Here is a 20,144-nt window from a genome sequence, read left to right as displayed (position 1 = left end):
TTTTAAGGACAGGAAATAATGCAGACTATACCTTTGGCTGTCGCTGATCCTGTTTTTCATTAAGCTAATATTAAAGCAAACATTTCTAAAACAATTAAACTGATTGACAAACAATACATGCTATGGGCAGCTTCAATTTAGTACATTTAGCTATGCTGAAAGCTTTGAAAGTTTCCATTTAAATCTATCAGCAAAAACCATTATTATCTCACCACTTAAATCTGAGAATATCTAAGGAATAATATATGTGTAACTGGAACGAGGGGGTCTAGTGGGACGTCTCTGGCTGCTGCTGCTGCCTTCCTTGTAGTGATAGATGGCTGTAAGATGGGTAGCAGCTCCGGTTCTTAGAGTAAAGGTGATCCTCAGCTCCACCAGCCCTGACACACACCAGTCAGAATGCAAGAGAACGCGCTTTATTGGGCTTGGACATAGTTTATATAGCTACTATACCAAAGGAGGGGAAATTGACAAACAGGAAAGGATTAATACAATCAACACAACACAATGTAGGATTATACAGACAACATCAGCTACAAACTATTCTCCTCAATCATTCTACTGGTGAATACACAACAGAGGTGAAGGGAGTAGGGAATTACAACTAAACCCTGTAAGTCAATGTAAAATTGCAGTCCCAATAATTTTCAGAAAATGGTCCAGCATAATTTACAATATGTATAAATTATATTCTTGTTTCAGATAGGTCTGTATATTGAATATTGAATGTCTGCTGTATTCTGCTGTAAACATGATTTCTGATAATAAAAAAAGGGTTATAGTCCTTTTTGTGTTAATCTTCATCTCTTTAGTTCATTTATGCTAGTTTTTATTAGAATCAAGTAACGCAAATGATCACATTTGAGAAAGTCCTCCTAAAAACAATGCTGAACAATTCATGTAGGCCTAAAGTGTTTGTAAGCCATGAATGCATTTTCAAACTCCCTAAACAATCCCTAGAAAAAGGGGTGCCCAGGAACAAAATCAGAGCAGACAGTGTGCCACACCATGTATGCAAGGGGTTAATTTATTAAAGCCTGGCAATTGCAACCCCCTATTCCATAACATTAAAATAAACCCTACCATTACATATTGAAAAAATGCTCCTGCTGGTCCCTCTCAGTTTCATATGACCTCTGTGTCAGTCATGTTACCTTACAATAGTCCTTGGACTCTTAAGTATAGCAGAGTGTTATACATTTGCTCAAAAGAACTGACACTCTGCCTATAAGGTTATGTAAAATATTCCTTTTGATTTTCTGCATTAAAATATGTCACATCATTGTAGTAATATATAGAGGAAGTCTGAGAAAACACATGACACCAAAGTGTGTTGGTTGTTCATTAACGTGATAAACTGGAAACTTAAATATGCAATACTCACGTGTGAAAATATATAACCCCCCTTTCTTGTAAACTCAATATGGCTCGTTTTGAGAATACACAAAGTTCCATAGCCACATCATGCAATGTTCAAAAGACTACTCGTATCTACTGTCAGAGCCATACTGACCAAATGGAAAGTATTTGGGGCATTAAGAAACTTGCCATCAGCTGCATTGAAAGAACCCATTTGCTGTCAGAGAATTCTTAAACATCTGGCCATTCCACTCTTTTCTGAAGTGCAATTACATCACACCGCAAAACTAGCTAGTGTGCATTAGAAGGTTTAAACAATATATATATTGAAATAAGAAGTTTTGGAGTAGCCTATTCAAAACCCAGGCCTAAAGCCCTTTTTCAAACAGCCACACTGGATGTAAAAATTGTGCATTGTTTCTTTACTTGGGTTTTGGTTGAATGATTGGTTGAATATCCACTAACCTTCAATGCCAAAAAAATGCAGCAATGTCAAAACATTTCCACACTGCTGTATATATGCAGGGCCGGCCTTAGGGGTGTGCGACCTGTGAGGCCGCACAGGGCGCCATGGCAACAGGGGTGCCTGCCCGGGACTTAAATTAAAGCATCGTTTTTTTTTTAACATCCTCCATATTAAATAAAGTTGTTTCAATTTAAGTCCCGGGCAGGCCGGGGGGCCGAGCGGTCGCTCGTGAAGTTTTCAGCGACTGCTCGGCGCCCCCCACTCTCCGTGATCGGGAAGACGGGCGCCTCCGACTCCCACCGCAGGACTCCGGCAACGAGGTAAGTAAGGATAGGGAGAAGGGGCAGAGGGGAGAGGGCAGGGAGAAAGGGCAGAGGGGGCAGTGAGAAGCAGCAGAGGGGGGGGCAGTGAGAAGGGGCAGAGGAGGGGGCAGTGAGAAGGGGCAGAGGGGGGAGGCAGTGAGGAGGGGATGGGATAGGGGACGCCAGAGGAGTAGTTCGCACAGGGCGCCAGAACACTTAAGGCCGGCTCTGTATATATGTACTACATTTTCAGTGATTAATATAAAAAAGAAAGCAAATTTGAATAATGCAAGTGAATTCTGATTAGGCTCTTACAAATGGGCCTTTTTAGATCTCCATTTGTCAAAAAAGTATTCCATTAATCATATAGTTATTGATGGGAATCTCCAACTAGCCAATCATAGGAGGAAAGAGGTCATTCATCCACCCATAGGAAGGTACAGAAGTCCTTGTTTGTCTGACTGATGTATATCTCCTAGAAACTTGTAGAGACATAAATAGCCTTTATTCTAATAATAGGCACCTAAAAGGCATATCTTTGAACCTCCAGTCTTACTTCAAGGAAACAGTCCAGGCATGCATTGCTGTAAAAAGCATTTGCCCCTTCCCTATTTCTTCTTTTTTTGCATATTTGTCTCATTTAAATGTTTCAGATCATGAAACTAATTTTAATATATGACAAGGACAACATGAAGTAACAAAGTGCAGCTTTTAAATGATAATTTCATTTAGTTATGGTAAAGGGTAATGCCCTAATAACAATCTGTTCCTTAGCATCTCTAAGAATGAAGTAAATACAACCTAAGATGTAAAACAACACAAGACATATTACACCATGTCAATGTGTCCAAAAATAAGTACACACTTACTGCTTCCATAGGAAAAAAGATGCTACGTAGAAGACAGGTGCTGCTAATCAAATGCCAAGAATAAAATGCATCAGCAATGATCTTAGAGAAGCAATTGCTGCTGCCCACAAATCCAAAAAACTTAAAGTCCATCATTCTACAGTCAGAAAGATTATTCAAAACTGGAAATACAGTTGCCAATCTTCCCTGGAGTGTGGACCAGCAAATTACCTTTTGCAACAGCATTGTGATTGTTTAATGGGCGTATTCAGTAAAGATGTGAAAGATTATCATTGTTTTTGTGTTATTAGCACATTGTATTGTGTTTGCCTATATTTCTGACTTATAGATATATAACATTGAAGCTGTAAAAGTAGCAAAATACAATACTCAAACACTTTCTATGTATTTTAATAATAACATCAAATTGCACAGTCGTAGAAAAGCTTTATTGCAGTGTTTTCTATTTTTCCACTAGGTGTCACTCTTGCATGATGAAATGCATTAGTATGCTTGGTATTGAAAATGAATTGATTTTTAAGTGATGAGTCTTGAACCATAAACTACAGCTATTCCTATTCAGAATATACATCAGCAAAGTCATAAAAATAACATAGCTCTAACATTTCAGAACTTTTACTATTACTAATTTTGATGCATACATAATTTTACTTCCCATTTGCACATAAAGTAGCAAGGTTCATTGCACAGAGCTTTTTATCATTCTCTAAATGAATTAGAAGAACCAGATGGAGTGCTGCAGATTCTATAGATTGTTCACCTTAAAAATTCAATTTCTAAGCTATTAACTCATATAAAAGATACAACTGTGATGATCAGTTCATTCTTCTTTTAAGGCATATCACCTGTGTTTGCTCAGTAGAAATAATTTGTGCTTAAGTCGTAATATATGATGTCAATATTGAAAATGGGTATAATTGGAAACTTCAAAATATTACATTCAGCGTTAACATGAATCTACACTACTGTGAAAAAGTGCTAGGTGTACTAACTATTTCAAACCTGGGCAAAATTAAGTGTATAATGGTATTATAGAATAAAGTATGTTTTTTTTCTTTTTCAATTCAATGTAGCCCTATGCATGGAAAGTTTATATGAAATATTTAAAATCTGAGCACGATATTAAACTGGGCTATATACTGTATTTGCTTGGTTATAAGACGACCCCCCAAAATCTGAATATTAATTTAGGGGAAAAAAAAGGAAAAAGCCTAAATATAAGACGACCCTATAGGAAAAAAGTTTTACTAGTAAATATTACTTCATGTAAACTATTTTTTCATATTTAATGCCCCCAGGCTTGCCACTATGCCCCCAGAAATGCCTTATACCCCCCTATATGCCACTCTGCCTCCCTGATATGCCTTTTAACCCCCATATGCCACTCTGCCTCCAGAAATGCCTTCTACCCCCTATATGTCACTCCCCCTCGACTTACCAGTGTTTCTGACTCCCTGGTGTCTAGTGGGGCAGCGGGTGGAGGCCGGCATTAGTTCTGCCGGGGCTTCTATGACTGAGCACCGGAAGGTCATGTGACGCTGGTGCTCTGTCATAGAAGCCCCGGCGGAAGTGTCAGCAGTGGCGGGGGTTGTCTGTGTCCATCAAGCAGATGTTCACCGGCTGCCAGAGAAGAGAATTCTCCGGTGATAAAAGCCCCGGTGGAAGTGCCGGCAGCAGCTGAGGTTACCAGACAGGAGAATCCAGGTTCCCTGCAGTGCTGCGAGGGATCTGGATCTTAGTCTCATAGTCAGACCTCTATTTGCAGTCTGATTATAAGACAACCTTGATTATACAGTATTTTAGTATTGAGTGACTTTTTCTGCAGGGAAAGATTTTATTATAAGCATTAAATAAGGTGTGAAATTATTGGATGGGTTTTGTTTGTTTTAATATCAATCCTTCCTTTTGTATTATATAGTTGAATGTAAATAATGCTTATTCTCCTCTATTTATTAAATTAATGCCTGCCAGTTACTGCAAAAAGTTATCTTATTTTCAAAATTTTCAACCTATCGTGATGAGCAGATTGGTATTTAATGTACCAAAGCATACTACAACTGTTTGCGGCAGGGGGAAAAGATGTTATTTTGTACTATATAAATAATCGTACCTGTTACTTCGGGACCTAGACAACACAGGTAATGGAACCACCATGCAGAGACGTATGCACGGCACGGAGCGTACAGGCAGAAAGTCCAAGGCGGAAGAACGATACAGGGCCAGAGGCAGAAAACCGCGGTCAGGAGATATTGAGGTCGGGGCAGGCAGCACGGGAGCGAGGTCAAGAAACAATCCAAGGTCGGGGCAGGCAGCATGGGAGCGAGGTCAAGAAACAATCCGAGGTCGGGGCAGGCAGCATGGGAGCGAGGTCAAGAAGCAATCCGAGGTCTGGTACACAATTATGGCAAATGAGATATATAGCAGTGAGCACAAACACCCAGAGTAACATACAGTGACTCTTTGAACGGGCACTGTGAGAACCAAGGAGTCGGTTTAAATAAGGAACAAGGGCGGGAAAACAGACTGGGGACCAATGGGAGAGGCCGTGACGTCATTGCGACCGGCGCCAAAGAATGGCGTCGGTGCAATAAACAAAACACGTAAACGAGTGCTAAACCTGCAAGTACCGCGGGTCTGGCACCCATCAACATTTCAGTCTGTAATATAGAATGTACTGTATATAATATATGACACATTTTGCCAAACAAGACAGACTGCAAATATTTTTTAAAGGATAATAATCATGTATTTGAGAACTATTACATTTTAAAGTCTAGATTTACAAATTGAAAACAACATTGAATAATCCCCTTTACTAACCCTTGCTTTAGAAAAGTCAAAAGCTGACTTGTGGAAGAAGACTTTTATTAGCGATTCCATTTGTGCATTTACAAATGACGTACTAAACTCACCAAATGTTCCGTTGCACTTAATCCCATTAAAGGACTAAGTAAATGATTTTATTAATAGTACGACATCAATCTAACATCCTAGACGTTATCCAACTGAATGAAAGGTCCTGCCCTATAATGAACACACATCTGCTTCTGGGAGATCAAGCATGCCCCTCACCTGGCAACACCTGGGGCAACTGCCACTTTTGCCCCATGGAAGTTATGGCCCTGCCAACTGCAGAAAATATATGTTTTGAACTACCATTCAAGAACGTTTGGGATACGCAGAATGTTGTTTTTGGTAGAAATTAGAAAATTAGACTTGTGCATTCGTATTCGGGCGAACATTAAAACGAACACGAAGGGTACGTTTTCGCTGTTCAGCCCGAATACCGAACATACGAACATGGCGGCGTCAAAACGTAGACGAAGACACACAACACGAAGAATCTTTGTCTTCATCTTCGTCTACTAATCTCCCTGAAGGCGAACCTATGGAATTCTTGACAGTGGTGGAGGGGCTAAGAATGATAGTGAACAAATTGATCTTCTTTAGAGCAGTGTACACTATTTTCAGCTAGAACATATTATACTTGCCACTAATACAACTCCCAACTTCATCAATGGCACTACACCCCACCTCCTCTAGATTGTAAGCTTATGAGCAGGGCTCTCTTTACCTTATGTATCGGTTTGTGTTAGTCTGTCAATTCTAGTTTTGCAATACCTTGAATGTTTGTACTGTGACACACTACATAAATTGTTGATGAAAATCAGTTCTTCTTAACAGCATGGTAACATTCCAAATACTTTTGTGCCCCACACACCTGATCATAAACCTCTCTGTATATTGTGGAAGTAATCTGAAGGACGGTAGCAGGAAGTTTCCTCTAATGCTCTTTTTTTTGCTGCCTGGCAGTCTACATGTGTGGAAACTGACAGTGTTTGGTGATTGGTTTTAACCTGTATCGATGAATCTGAGCAATGAATATGTCCCCCAGTTAATGCCTTTACATTGCAGTATACACAGCTACTGCTGTGGCTCTTGACTTGATCCTGTTCTTATGCTAGAAACTTCCTACCTGATTGTGTTCTTCTGTTAATGTCCCGTGTGCCTTGATGACTTGGTTGCCTGAGGGCTTCCTACCATGTGCCTTGCCTGAGGGTCTCCAGTCCCCCGCCAGTACGGCTACAGAGAGCGGACCCCCCATCAGTCTGGCTACACAAAACAGGCCCCCGCCAATCTGGCTGCAGAGTCCTGTCCAAGGTATCTGTCCCCAATTATGAATCTGAGGTGCGATCTTGCCACAATGGTTCTCAGAATAGTTCAGCTGTGTTCCCAGCCACATCGGCATTTCAAGAGATTTTGCAACCTGTGTTACATACAGACTGTATCCTGTTTGTGCCACAGCGCCCTGTCAAGAGACTTTCCAACCTGTGTGCTGCCTTCAGCCTGTATCCTGTTTGTGCTTTGTTCTGCTGTATTAACTAGTCCCGTTTGTATTATCTGATCAGTCAGCACTCATCTGTATAGTCTTTTCTTGTAAACCAGCTGTGTGTGTGTGACCTTAGTCTCTTATCTGCTGTCTTACCTGTCTGTCTCTATGCATCATGGGGTACAGATGGAGCCTCAGGTATCCCCTGCAACTGTGATCCTACCCGACCTGCTTACCTAAGCTTTGCTACTGTGTCACCTGAAACACAGGTGCTCCTGTTCTCCCATTAGACAGACAGAGGTAGAGGCCTCCAGCCTACCAGGTAGAGAGATTGCTTTTGCATATGCCAGCATTCTCTGTACCTTACATCAGTAAGAATTTAACTTTTGGCATTGTTCATGCTGCATGAATAATGGATTGCAAACTTTGCCTAGGCAAAGACTTGGAGCCCAAGAATTGAATATATATGAAGGTAACATGTGGTTCTAAAAAAAAAACACACTTAAGCACAAAAGTGTGCAAATGGTTTGAATAATCAGTCCAATACTGGTTTACAGCATCCATGCCATGGAAGAAGGTACCAATGGAACATGTTTGTGTCTTACCTACATCGCTTTACACCACAAGGACATGGAATTGTGGCCTGAATCTGTGGAGTTTTGTCTTTTAGATATAATCCCAGGACATTGAAAGAAGCATTGTTACAACAAAATATTCAATATATTTTTGTTTGTTTTGCTTACTAGTAAACAACAAACTCTAAAATAAAGAATCCCTTGTTCTTAGCTGTGGTATTATCACAGTCAATGTAATGCTGTATGCCATTGCTCCCTTCTGCCAGCCAGTCATTCATTAATTACAAGACAAATTTGATATTTTGGATTAAGCGTTAATACATCATCTGACTTCTGCAATCACTGATTTTATAAAACTCTTCTGACAGATTTATTACTGAATGATATTCAGAGCTGCCAGAATATTTTCTCTTCAAATATTACCAATTGTATTTTTCTCTAGTTGTCTTTATTTTAATCTATTTTTTCATGTGAGAAAGACAATGTCTATTGCAATTACATTATTATCATGTAATATAGCACTAGCCGTGAATTCTACGTATATTGTACCTATGGCTAAATTATTAACTGTCATCTTTATTAAATGAAATTCTGTTTCCTTGAGTGAAAACCATCCTTTGTTTCTGCTGGCATATAAAAACAGAGGTACCAAATGAGAATTTATATGGTTCAATAGCAAGTTATTTTGCAAGGGAAACATTGATTGCATGCCTCCATGGCTTTCTTTACCATGGCAGCAGAGGCAACTGAAATGGCACCATATACCATAAGCTATCCTTTTCCTTTGCTGTACCAGTTAGATGTTCACTAGTTTCGGTGTAATTTTTAATGATTGGGGTGGTAGAATCTGGGAACTAAATGATATAATAGAGTACATGTGTCGTGCTGCAAGTGAAAGCTTGCAATCTGTTCTTGACAATTTGAATAAAACAGTTCTACTTTTTGTGTTCTACTAGAAAAAACAGCCTGACTTCATATTATACTGCCTGTGGCAAATAATAAAATGGCCATAAAGAATGAGATCAGTGTGGTGACTGAGCAGGGAAAGTCACTAAAAATATCACATGGCTGACAACAATGATGGCATCCATGTCTGGGGATAAAATAAGTTAATTGAAACAAAATGTGCTAAAACCATGTCAACCTCTATTACAATATACAACACCGTATTTTATATTCAAGGATATATTTTTCCCATGGGGACTTATTTGGTAAAGATGGTCTGTATTGTAATATATATATATATATATATATATATATATATATATATATATATACAGTATCTCACAAAAGTGAGTACACCCCTCGCATTTTTGTAAATATATTATTATATCTTTTTATGTGACAACACTGAAGAAATGACACTCTTCTACAATGTAAAGAAGTGAGTGTATAACAGTGTAAAAGTGTACACCCCTAAGTGGAAATGTCCAAATTGGGCCCAATTAGCCATTTCCCCTCCCCGGTGACATGTGACTCGTTAGTGTTACAAGGTCTCAAGTATGAATGGGGAACAGGTGTGTTAAATTTGGTGTTATCACTCTCACACTCTCTCATACCAGTCATTGGAAGTTCAACATGGCACCTCATGGCAAAGAACTCTCTGAGGATCCGAAAAAAATAATTGTTGCTCTACATAAAGATCGCCTAGGCTATAGGAAGATTGCCAAGCCTCTGAAACTGAGCTGCAGCACGGTGAGCAAGACCATACAGCGCTTTCACAGGACAGGTTCCACTCAGAACAGGCCTCACCATAGTCGACCAAAGAAGTTGAGTGCACATGCTCAGTGTCATACCCAGAGGTTGTATTGCTGCAGAGGTTGAGAGCAGGTAGGGTCAGCCTGTCAGTGCTCAGACCATACGCCGCACACTGCATCAAATAGGTCTGCATGGTTGTCGTCCCAGAAGGAAGCCTCTTCTAAAGATGATGCACAAGAATGCCCGCAAACAGTTTGCTGAAGATAAGCAGACTAAGGACATGGATCACTGGAACCGTGTCCTGTGGTCCGATGAGACCAAGATAACCTTATTTGGTTCAGATGGTGTCAAATGTGTGTGGCAGCAACCAGGTGAGGAGTACAAAGACAAGTGTGGTTTGCCTACAGTCAAGCTGCAGGGCAGTATTCCAACATGATAACGACCCCAAACACACCTTCAAGACGACCACTGCCTTGCTAAAGAAGCAGACCTAAACCCTTTTGAGCGTCTGTGGGTCATCCTCAAATGGAAGGTGGGGGAGCGCAAGGTCTCATCCACCAGCTCCGTGATGTCGTCATGGAGGAGTGGAAGAGGACTCCAGTGGCAACCTGTGAAGCTCCATGCCCAAGAGGGTTAAGGCAGTGCTGGAAATAATGGTGGCCACACAAAATATTGACACTTTGGGCCCAATTTGGACATTTCCACTTACGAGTGTACTCACTTTTGATGCCAATGTTTATACATTAATGGCTGTGTGTTGAGTTATTTGGAGGGGACAGCAAATTTACACTGTTATACAGGCTGTACACTCACATTACCTTACTTAATACACTAGCCTATAGAAAATGTATTAACAGTCTGTATTATAATGCTATATTAAAGCAGCAGCTAACTCCAGAATAAACAAAATATGCTTTTCAAGTAACCATTCTGAAAATTACTATCTTGGAATCATTTTAAGTGATTTTTGTCATTTTAAAAATGTATTTCATACATGTTAAAGTGAAATTCCCATAAATCATGGTAACTTTTGACTGGTAGCATCTGACACATTTAAAATTATATTCTCATGTTTTTTATGTTATGTTTAGTTTTATGTTATGTTGCAATACATAGCAATGCTATGATATTTAACATTGTGGGATGACTAAATGTCTTGTCTAAATCAAAACATATTTTGTTGAAACAATGAATTTGCCAGTGAGTAGTATTAATATTCAAATACTCAAATACGTTAAAGGGACAATTTAGTGTCCAAAGCAGCCTCTGCATATTAAAGTAATTTCATATGCAATAATCTAATCTGCCAAAAAAAAGCACTCACTATAGAGAGAAGCTGCAGCAGAACACCCTCTCTTTTGTCTGGAATTTCACAACACTGATTGGCTGCTTAAACCCACCATTTAGTGGCGTGAAACTTCTTGCGTTGAATTCAATGGGCGCTCTTTCGACGCATATACACAGGGGTCCAGGGCCGGACTGGGAGTGAAAAGCAGCCCTGAAAACATTTGGACCAGCCCCATATATTTTATCTTGTGCTCGAGCTCTTGTACCCACGCACACCCCTCATACATACCCGAGTCACACTATTTGCCATCCAAATAACTATAAATCATTCTATTTTATCACATTATTTATATTAAAATCCCAGAAACCAAAAGTGTTAAAAGGCCCAAATAAAAAACATTTGCTACTGCAAAAACTTTTAGATGAAAAAGTTCCAGTACTGCCAGTCTGTATGTAAAAGGTTCTCCCTTAAGGGGAAAGGACTGTAAAACCAAAGCATGGGAATTGTCCAGTGTAGAGCTTAATGAAATCAGGCCTTAAGATCTGCTTATTGAAATAGAGTAAATAACACAAAACCTTTCCTTTTCCTCTCACTGATTTCTGGGCCTAGGAAGTTTTGTCCTCTGAAGTGACTACAAATTCAGGAGGGCGTTTTATCTCCAGATAACTAAAAATGCAATAGTTCAATTTATTCCTACAGTAAGTAAACTGCCAGGAAACAGATGACCAAATACACACACACCTGGACAGGCTCTGCCACACCGACACCCAAACACACACACCAGGACAGACTCTGCCATACCAACACCCAAACACACACACCAGGGCAGGCTCTGCCACACGGACATGCAAACACACACCAGTACAGGCTCTACCACATCAACACCTGCACACACACCAGGACAGGTTCTGACACACCGACACCCATACCAGAACAGGCTCTGCCACACCGACACCCAAAAACACACACGGCAGGACAGGCTCTGTCATGCCAACACCCAAAAACACACGTCAGGACAGGCTCTGCCACACAGACACCCAAAAACACACATGCCAGGAAGGCTCTGCCACACTGACATCCACAATAGGACAGGTTCTGCAACACCGACACCCAAAAACACACACATGCCAGGACATGCTCTGCCACACTGACACCCAAAAACACACACATGCCAGGACAGGCTCTGCCACACTGACACCCAAAATCACACACCAGGCCAGGCTCTGCCACACCGAAACCTGATGCCCCAGCCATGCCCCCCTTCAGTATTGATTATTGTGTTCCCCCACAAGCTTGTGTATTGCCCTCCTTTGTGCATTTATGCCCCCACACCCTTGTGTATTGATTTATGTGATGCCCCAGCCAACCTCCCTCTCTTGTGTATTAATGCCCCCACCCCTTTTGTATTGGTTAATGTGATGCCCCCACACCCTTGTGTATTACCCCCAGCAACCCACCCCCCCTGTTTATATTGATTTTGTGATGCCAGCCACCCCACTTTTGTATTATGTAATTATTAATGATGTCCCAAGGGAATTCCTTCCCCCCTCCCTTTACTATGTGTCCACTTTCCTCTAACTAGTCTTTGGAAATACATTTTTGTTTTTCTAGTTTCTTGCTCTCCTCTGATATGAAAATGCTCTCCCTGTCACGAGGAGCTGTTCCGTGTGACTCCGCCCCCTTGACCATCACGTCTTGAAAAGGGGGGGGCGAAGAGCCTCACTAAGGCATTACCACTAGGCGTCATGGTGCGTGCACAGCGGTTGCTTTGAATCTTGCAGTCACACAGTGGCCGCTTTGAATCTTGCGGTGGCACAGCGGCTACTTTGAATTTCACGGGGGCACAGAGGCTGCTTTGAATCTCGCGGTCGCACAATGGTCATTTTGAATCTCGTGGCCACAAAACTGGCCCCCAGAGTGACCGGCCCATTCTGGCCCTGCAGGGGTCTTGAAATACCTCCCCAGAAACCTCAAAGAGCCAGCACTGAAGCTGACTGGTGGTACGTATATCACGTGTTGGGAGGTATGTTCAACTGAACACATTTCCTGCATGGCAAATAGCTTGAGGTAGGCAAATGCATATGAGGGAACATGCAGTTAAAGAGAGTATTCCTTTAACTTTGTAGTTATAAAAACGTAATCTTTGTATCATATATAAGATAAGTATTTCTGTTAATAGACATATTATGTTCAAGTAACTACCTAGAATAAAAAGAGCTCACAGCACTGAATTATTGTGAGTCAGACTACATATGACAGAGGATGAAAGATCCTTTCATCCATAGTTTTAACTAGATGGGCATTAACTTAAAGCTTCCTCATAAGATATAAATCTATGTGTTTTAATGTTGGTGATGTACATATCAGGCTAGGGCACATCTGATAATGTAGGATAACGCCTATAAAGCTCATTTTTCTGCAAAGCATGTACTATACTTACAAGAAAAAAAAAAAAACAGATGTACACTGCAATGCTACTTAGCCTGTCTGCGTAAAGGAACAACAAAGGAACCCAGAGTACTTCTTTTTTTCAGGGAAAATGACAAAATGGTCTTGTTTTCTAAGGAAAAAAATGGTAATTTATTCGTATTTTTAAAGCCCCGATTCTTATAACACAGTGCCAGCTGTGTCTTTAACGCTGGATCATTATCGTAATCAAGGTCAAAGGTGGCACAAAAAGCACAACTCTGACTGATTACTAATTAATCTCATGCTACAAGTAAGTAAATATAATATCACAGTGAGAGATCTGCTATTTCAAGCAGCACTGCTCCCATTTTTTCGAAAAAGACTAAGCCGTCAAATTATACTTCTAAGTACAATTATTCTCTGTCTTAACAGCAAATGTTGTTCATTGACTATGGGAAAAGACCAAAGAACAGGGTGGTATAAATGAAACAAACACAACCATATGCACATTTTACATGGAGTACTCATATTTTCCCATTGTTAAACCTAAATCCATATGTACATCAGGCTGCAAAGGCAGTGTTATATGGATCAGGTTTACTCTGTGCAGTTTATTCCCATACTGAACATCAGAAATAAGGAGAGAAGCCAAACAGAATCAATCAAACCCTAGTGTTAATACATGCCCTTTTACCCAATTATAAAGATATGTGCCTGTTGGTTTTCATTTACCAAGAGCATTCACACATGTTTTATCTCCTCTTCCTCCAATAATACTAATAACAGTAAGACACCCAAAATAAATAAAACATTTTATACTGGTTAGAGGGGGCAGTTACGCTAAAGGACACAAATTGTTGTTAGAGTTTATTCTTCAGTGCTTAAAATCACCAAATTATGAATACGAACAGTTCTATTTGAACCATAATAGCTATAAATAATCATAGGCTTAGTTGTTAATATGTGATGTGGACTATGCCAACCCTAGGATTACCAAGTGAATATATGCAGGTACTTGCAAATTAACAATAGGAAAGAACCTCACGGCAGTACCTCCTATCAGCTCAGTGCCATGGGCAGGCAACAAGTTGGCCTTTAAGATACATCAGGCTCTGAATGAGGGATGTAAACCAGGCCAGGCTCCCCAAGGTCCAAGGATGACTGCATTCTCTCCGCTGCACAACCTTAAGCTTTAACCAATCCATGCTTTGTAGGCAAAGCATGGATGGATCATTCTTAAAATGCATAAAGTTGGAGCAAATACACAGATTTTAGTTTTTAGTGCACAAGTACCTTCTACTACTCATTTCTTAAGAATAATATACCTCTTTGTTGCTGGAAGGGTTAGTGTATAATTCCTCAAGTCAGTATATTAAAGGTTTTTTTTAAAATATTGTCTCCCTGTACTGCAGGTTAATGCTGATTTGGAACCTCAACAAGCAGCTGTTAAACATGTCATTAGTACCGCAACAGCTACAAATGGAACTCAGCTATTGGGATTATACAGAGAGCTCTATTTTTATGATGAGCTTTGTCAATCACCGTTGACCTGCTGTGTGCAGAATGAAACTTAGATTATCTTCTTTCTCTCTCATACGCTTGTCATTTTTTTTTTGCTTAGAATTACTATTCTACTCCCCGAAAGATTGATTGCTTGCACAAATAAGAGAGTTTTAGGCATTAATACAAAAAATTCACAGGCTTTTCTTTATCTCAGACCTGCAACCCCCTCTATATTTCCTCTTGGTAATTATATTAGAATTGTGTACTCTAAGTATTGCCATCTGATTATTATGAAGCTAGTTTTGTCATGACAAAAAATGAGCTTAAATCTTGTATTTTTTCTCATTTTTTTTTGAAAATGATCAGTACAGTGCACTGGATGCAAGCGAAGGAGATTAAATCCAACTTGCTTTCATCCATGAATGCTTTCATCTCTTTTTCAAACACAGGAAATGATTACCACTGCTATAAGCTGCAGTTCATATGAGTGACAAAAAGGATAAAAAAAAAATATTGAAAAGACTTTAGCCAGCACTGGGGCATAATATGAATCCCCTGTAACCACACTTTGACATATACTTTTACATTTTTAAATATTGTGAACAAGTTGATCCTCCTATGCTTGGAAGGGCAGTTTTATTATAAACAAGCTCTTCCCTCAGAAACAGATGTTTCAATGAACTTGACAGTATGTTGATTAATTTAACAACCATATAAATTCCCCTAGTCCCTAAGTCATGATATGAATCATCATTTCACAAAACATACTAAAATATTTGCTTCGGTATTATTTAAACAAGCAGTGGGAGTTACTTTTGTTACATACGTTGTGTTGTAAAAGGGCCCCAATGAAAACTTTTGGTTCTGAGATTTTATTTAGCCTGAGTCACTAACCAGGCCTTGAAATTTGTATCATAGCCAGTCCAATGCATAACTTATTCAAGATTGACAAAATGTGATGTTATCCCACAAATTACAACATTACATGGATCAGCTGATCCTGCTCAGACACTTTGGAGAAGTTGGGTAACATGTACATTTGCAAGCACATTGAAATGGGGCTATAGGCACCTTGTTGCAAAATTCCTCATCTTTTCATCTGAACTTTTAGGAACCTCCCAATACCTTTAATACTAACAACTAGAGAGAGTCATGAAAGGAATAAAATATATATATAGCTTTTAATTCAATATTATCTATATTTTAGTATAAATACTTCTTGCTATATTTAATGTTGGAATATGGAAAATGGTTTACTTTTCTCCATGTTTATTTCTTGAACCTTAAGCCTTCATTGAACATGTTGAAGAGCCAACACTCAAATAAGGATAACAAAGCGATGAAAGGATTTACAACATGAGTTGAACAGGAGTGCGAGGACAATTAAGTGCCATCTGGTGATAAATAAAAAAGTTTAGGTGTCATGACACGCAGTTGTCACAGGCTAACTATGATTGTGTCTTTCATCTCACATGCGCATGCTGGCCTGGGGGTGTATTATTTGCAAGACTGTGTATCTACAGTGAAGGAAAAAATTATTTGATCCAGTGCTGATTTTGTACGTTTGCCCACTGACAAAGACATAATCAGTCTATCATGTTAATTGTAGGTTTATTTGACAAAATCCTTGTTGGCAATCAGAGGCCAGCCGTTTCTTGTAGTTGGCCACCAGGTTTGCACACATGTCAGAGGAAATTTTGTCCCACTCCTCTTTGCGGATCTATTAAGTCATTAAGGTTTCGAGGCTGACGTTTGGCAACTCGAACCTTCAGATCCCTCCACAGATTTTCTATGGGATTAAGGTCTAGGTCAATTCAGGACCTAATGTGCTTAATCTTGAGCCACTCCTTTGTTGCCTTGGCCATGTGTTTTGGGTCATTGTCATGCTGGAATACCCATCCACAACCCATTTTCAATGCCCTGGCTGAGGGAAGGAGGTTCTCACCCAAGATTTTACGGTACATGGCCCCATCCATTGTCCCTTCGATGGGGTGTAGTTGAAACTCCACAAGGTGAGATCTTGCATGGAGTCCCAGACCGAGGCAGATTGACAGTTATTTTGTGTTTCTTCCATTTGGGAATAATCACACCAACTGTTTTCACCTTCTCACCAAGCTGCTTGGCGATGGTCTTGTAGCCCATTCCAGCCTTGGATAGGTCTACAATCTTGTCCCTGAGATCTTTGGACAGCTCTTTGGTCTTCACCATGGTGGACAGTTTGGAATCTGATTGATTTCTTCTGTGGACAGGTGTTTTTTATACAGGAAACAAGCTGAGATTAGGAGCACTCCCTTTAAGAGAGTGCTCCTATTCTCAGCTTGTTATCTGTATAAAAGACACATGGGAGCCAGATATCTTGCTGATTGATAGGGGCTCAAATAATTATTTCACTGAGTAAAATGCAAATCAATTTAGAACTTATTTGAAGTGTGTTATTCTGGATTTTTTGTTGTTATTCTGTCTCTCGCTATTCAAATAAACCTATCATTAAAAATATAGACTGAACATATCTTTGTCAGTGGGCAAACGTTCAAAATCAGCAGGGGATCAATTTTTTTTACTCCATTGTAAGTGGTTTCATGCAACACTGCACTCTGTGGCCAAAAGGGATCCACTTTAGACTGCTAACACTCAATAGGTTCCTGCACAATGTATGGTTATCCATGGTTATCTTACCTATTCAGTTTTTTTCAGAGTTTGCTCAGGCTTTCCTATATGATAAAATTAATAGGACAGACTCTTCAAAGTGCATTGTTAAACTGTTGAGTGGAAATGCTTCATGTTACCTCACTTGCAACTACAGTAACTAAAGTCATGACCATTCAAACTTTCTTGTTATCTGAATTGTGTCCTTAGAGCATAATTCATATATTTGGTTTCTATTCCTTTCTCTCTTTCCACAGCCTGTAAACTAAACAGAACAAAATGTACATTGTAATATTTAGGTGTGGGACTGGCAGCATTTTGTACAGCTTCCTTTGGGATCTCAAGCAATAGATGATACCACAAGGGATGATCCTAAATTTAAGTAAAAAAGACAATCCAATGCTGAGAGCCTACAGCAAAGGTTCATATACAAGGTGAAGGGAGATGGATCAAGTATCTGATATAAGAAATTGAGGGAAACAGAAGTGATGAAAGGATTTACAACATGAGTTGAAGTCAGATGTACACAACCACAAGCACAACTGAGTGCCGTCTGGTTGCATTTGGGAAAATGAATAAGTCTAGGTATCTTTCATCTCACACGCGAATGTTGGTGTGAGGATGTATTGTTTGTAAGACTGTGTATCTAAGTGGTTTCATGCAACAAAAGACATCCAAACAGTGAGGTTCCTTGTAGACTGTGACATGTAGGTAGACGATAGGAAAGGACTGACTGCATGGAGATGAGTTCATAGGGTCTGGATGATCTGAAGAAGTTGTTGATGGCTTGATTAGGATGATGGTTGAGAGTGTTAGGAAGAAAGTTTGTACGCTTCTCGTAAAAAGGTGAGTTTTCAGAGAGCTTTTGAAAGTTGCATACCAGGGAGAAAATCTGATGGGATTGGGAAAGAGAATTCCACAACGTCTAGCGAGACTTACATTATGAATGGAGCATCCATTATGAATGAACCGTCCCCTTCTCAAAGAACATAATGCTCCATTTATGTATAATGAGTGAAAATATACATTTATTGTGAGTGTAAACATAAAGAAACATTTTAAAAAGTAGACAAAAAGTAAAAATAAATAAAATAAAAGCAAAAAAAAGTGTGCCTACCAGTTGCAAGTTGATCTATATTTAGATCATGCAGGGGATTTAGACATTATGGCACAAACAGCCGCCACCACCCCCTGCCTGCAAATCAAATCAATAAAATAAATCACGAAAAGTACGAAAAAATACACTACACCCACATTAAATAAACACTTTATTATTATTTTTTGGAAATGGGCAGATGACTCTTTGTGGATTACAACTCCCATCATCCTCAACCAAACTGATGATAAATGGGATGAGAGTTGTAGCCCACAAAAGCAGCTGCATGAGAAGCAAAATCTGGTATATTATCTAAACTGTGCTTATATCATCTAACCCTTTTTTTCTGTGTGCCTACCTTGCCCTATTTTGATTGCTATTGCGGAGGGAAATGAGCATGTTGTATATTGAGCCCTGTAGATTTCGAAATATATACAAAAACCTTTGCATATGGAGTAACTCTGTAATCTGGAGATACAGATGAATACATTTTGGTGTTTTTTCTGCAGTTACATGTACAGTTGCATGATAGGTGTCCAAATGCTCCCAGTAAAATACCCTGGCTTGTCATCTTTCCAAAAATATATACCGTATTACCCTGATTATAAGACAACCCCCAAAATTTAGGAAAAAAGAAAAGGGCAGAATATAAGACTACCCTATAAGAAAAAAAGTTTTACTAGTAAATATTAATTTACATGTAAACTATTTTTTCATATTTATTAAAACCTATGATTGAGAAAAATGCATTTTTTGTTTTATTTGCCAACCTGCCCCCCAGATATGCCGTATACCCCTTTATATGCCACTTTGCCCCCCAGCAATGCCTTATACCCCCCTATATGCTATTCTGCCGCCAGAAATGCCTTATACCAAATTCAAGACACTTGCCTTAATATATTTTGTGGTGTTTGGTCAACTGATTTGGTTTGCGGACTATTTTCATAGTAAATTTTTTTTTTTCAAATATTTTCATTATTTTAATGTATTATTCATACTAAATGTTGGACTGTACATCTAAAAAAATGGTATCAAATAAAAGCTTTATCTGTCCTTGAATAAACAATAAATAATTTGTATGGGCGCACAAAAAAGGAGAATCATGGTTAAGGAAAGATCGTGTAAAAAAGCTAAAAAAAAGTCTCAGGTTTTTGGGTACAAAACATGTATAAAGTATTAGATCCCATAGAGCAGGTATGAAATGAAAGCTCCAACTCCTCAATTGTCAAGGCTCGAGTAAGCAGGTCGGGTAGGAGCCCAGTTGCAGGTGATACTAGAGAGCCTGTCTGTACCCCTTGATGCATCTTGGTAGGTAGGAACAGACAGGCACACAACAGATCGAAAAGCAGGACTGGATGGTAGCTTGCAGGGCGGACGGCAGGAAGCCCTTCTGGCGGGGCACATGACTTGGAAGCCCTTCTGGTGGTGCACACGACTTGGAAGCCCTTCTGGCTGTGCACACGACTTGGAAGCCCTTCTGGCGGGGCATACGACTTGGAAGCCCTTCTGGCGGGGCACACGACTTGGAAGCCCTTCTGGCAGGGCACATGACTTGGAAGCCCTTCTGGCGGGGCACACGACTGGATGTCTGGAACAATTCAGG

Source organism: Sceloporus occidentalis, unplaced genomic scaffold (genome assembly GCF_023333645.1).
Source record: "Sceloporus occidentalis isolate IW3139 unplaced genomic scaffold, rSceOcc1.0.p SCAF_47, whole genome shotgun sequence".
Classification (NCBI taxonomy): Eukaryota; Metazoa; Chordata; class Lepidosauria; order Squamata; family Phrynosomatidae; genus Sceloporus; species Sceloporus occidentalis.
This window is presented reverse-complemented; position numbering follows the sequence as displayed.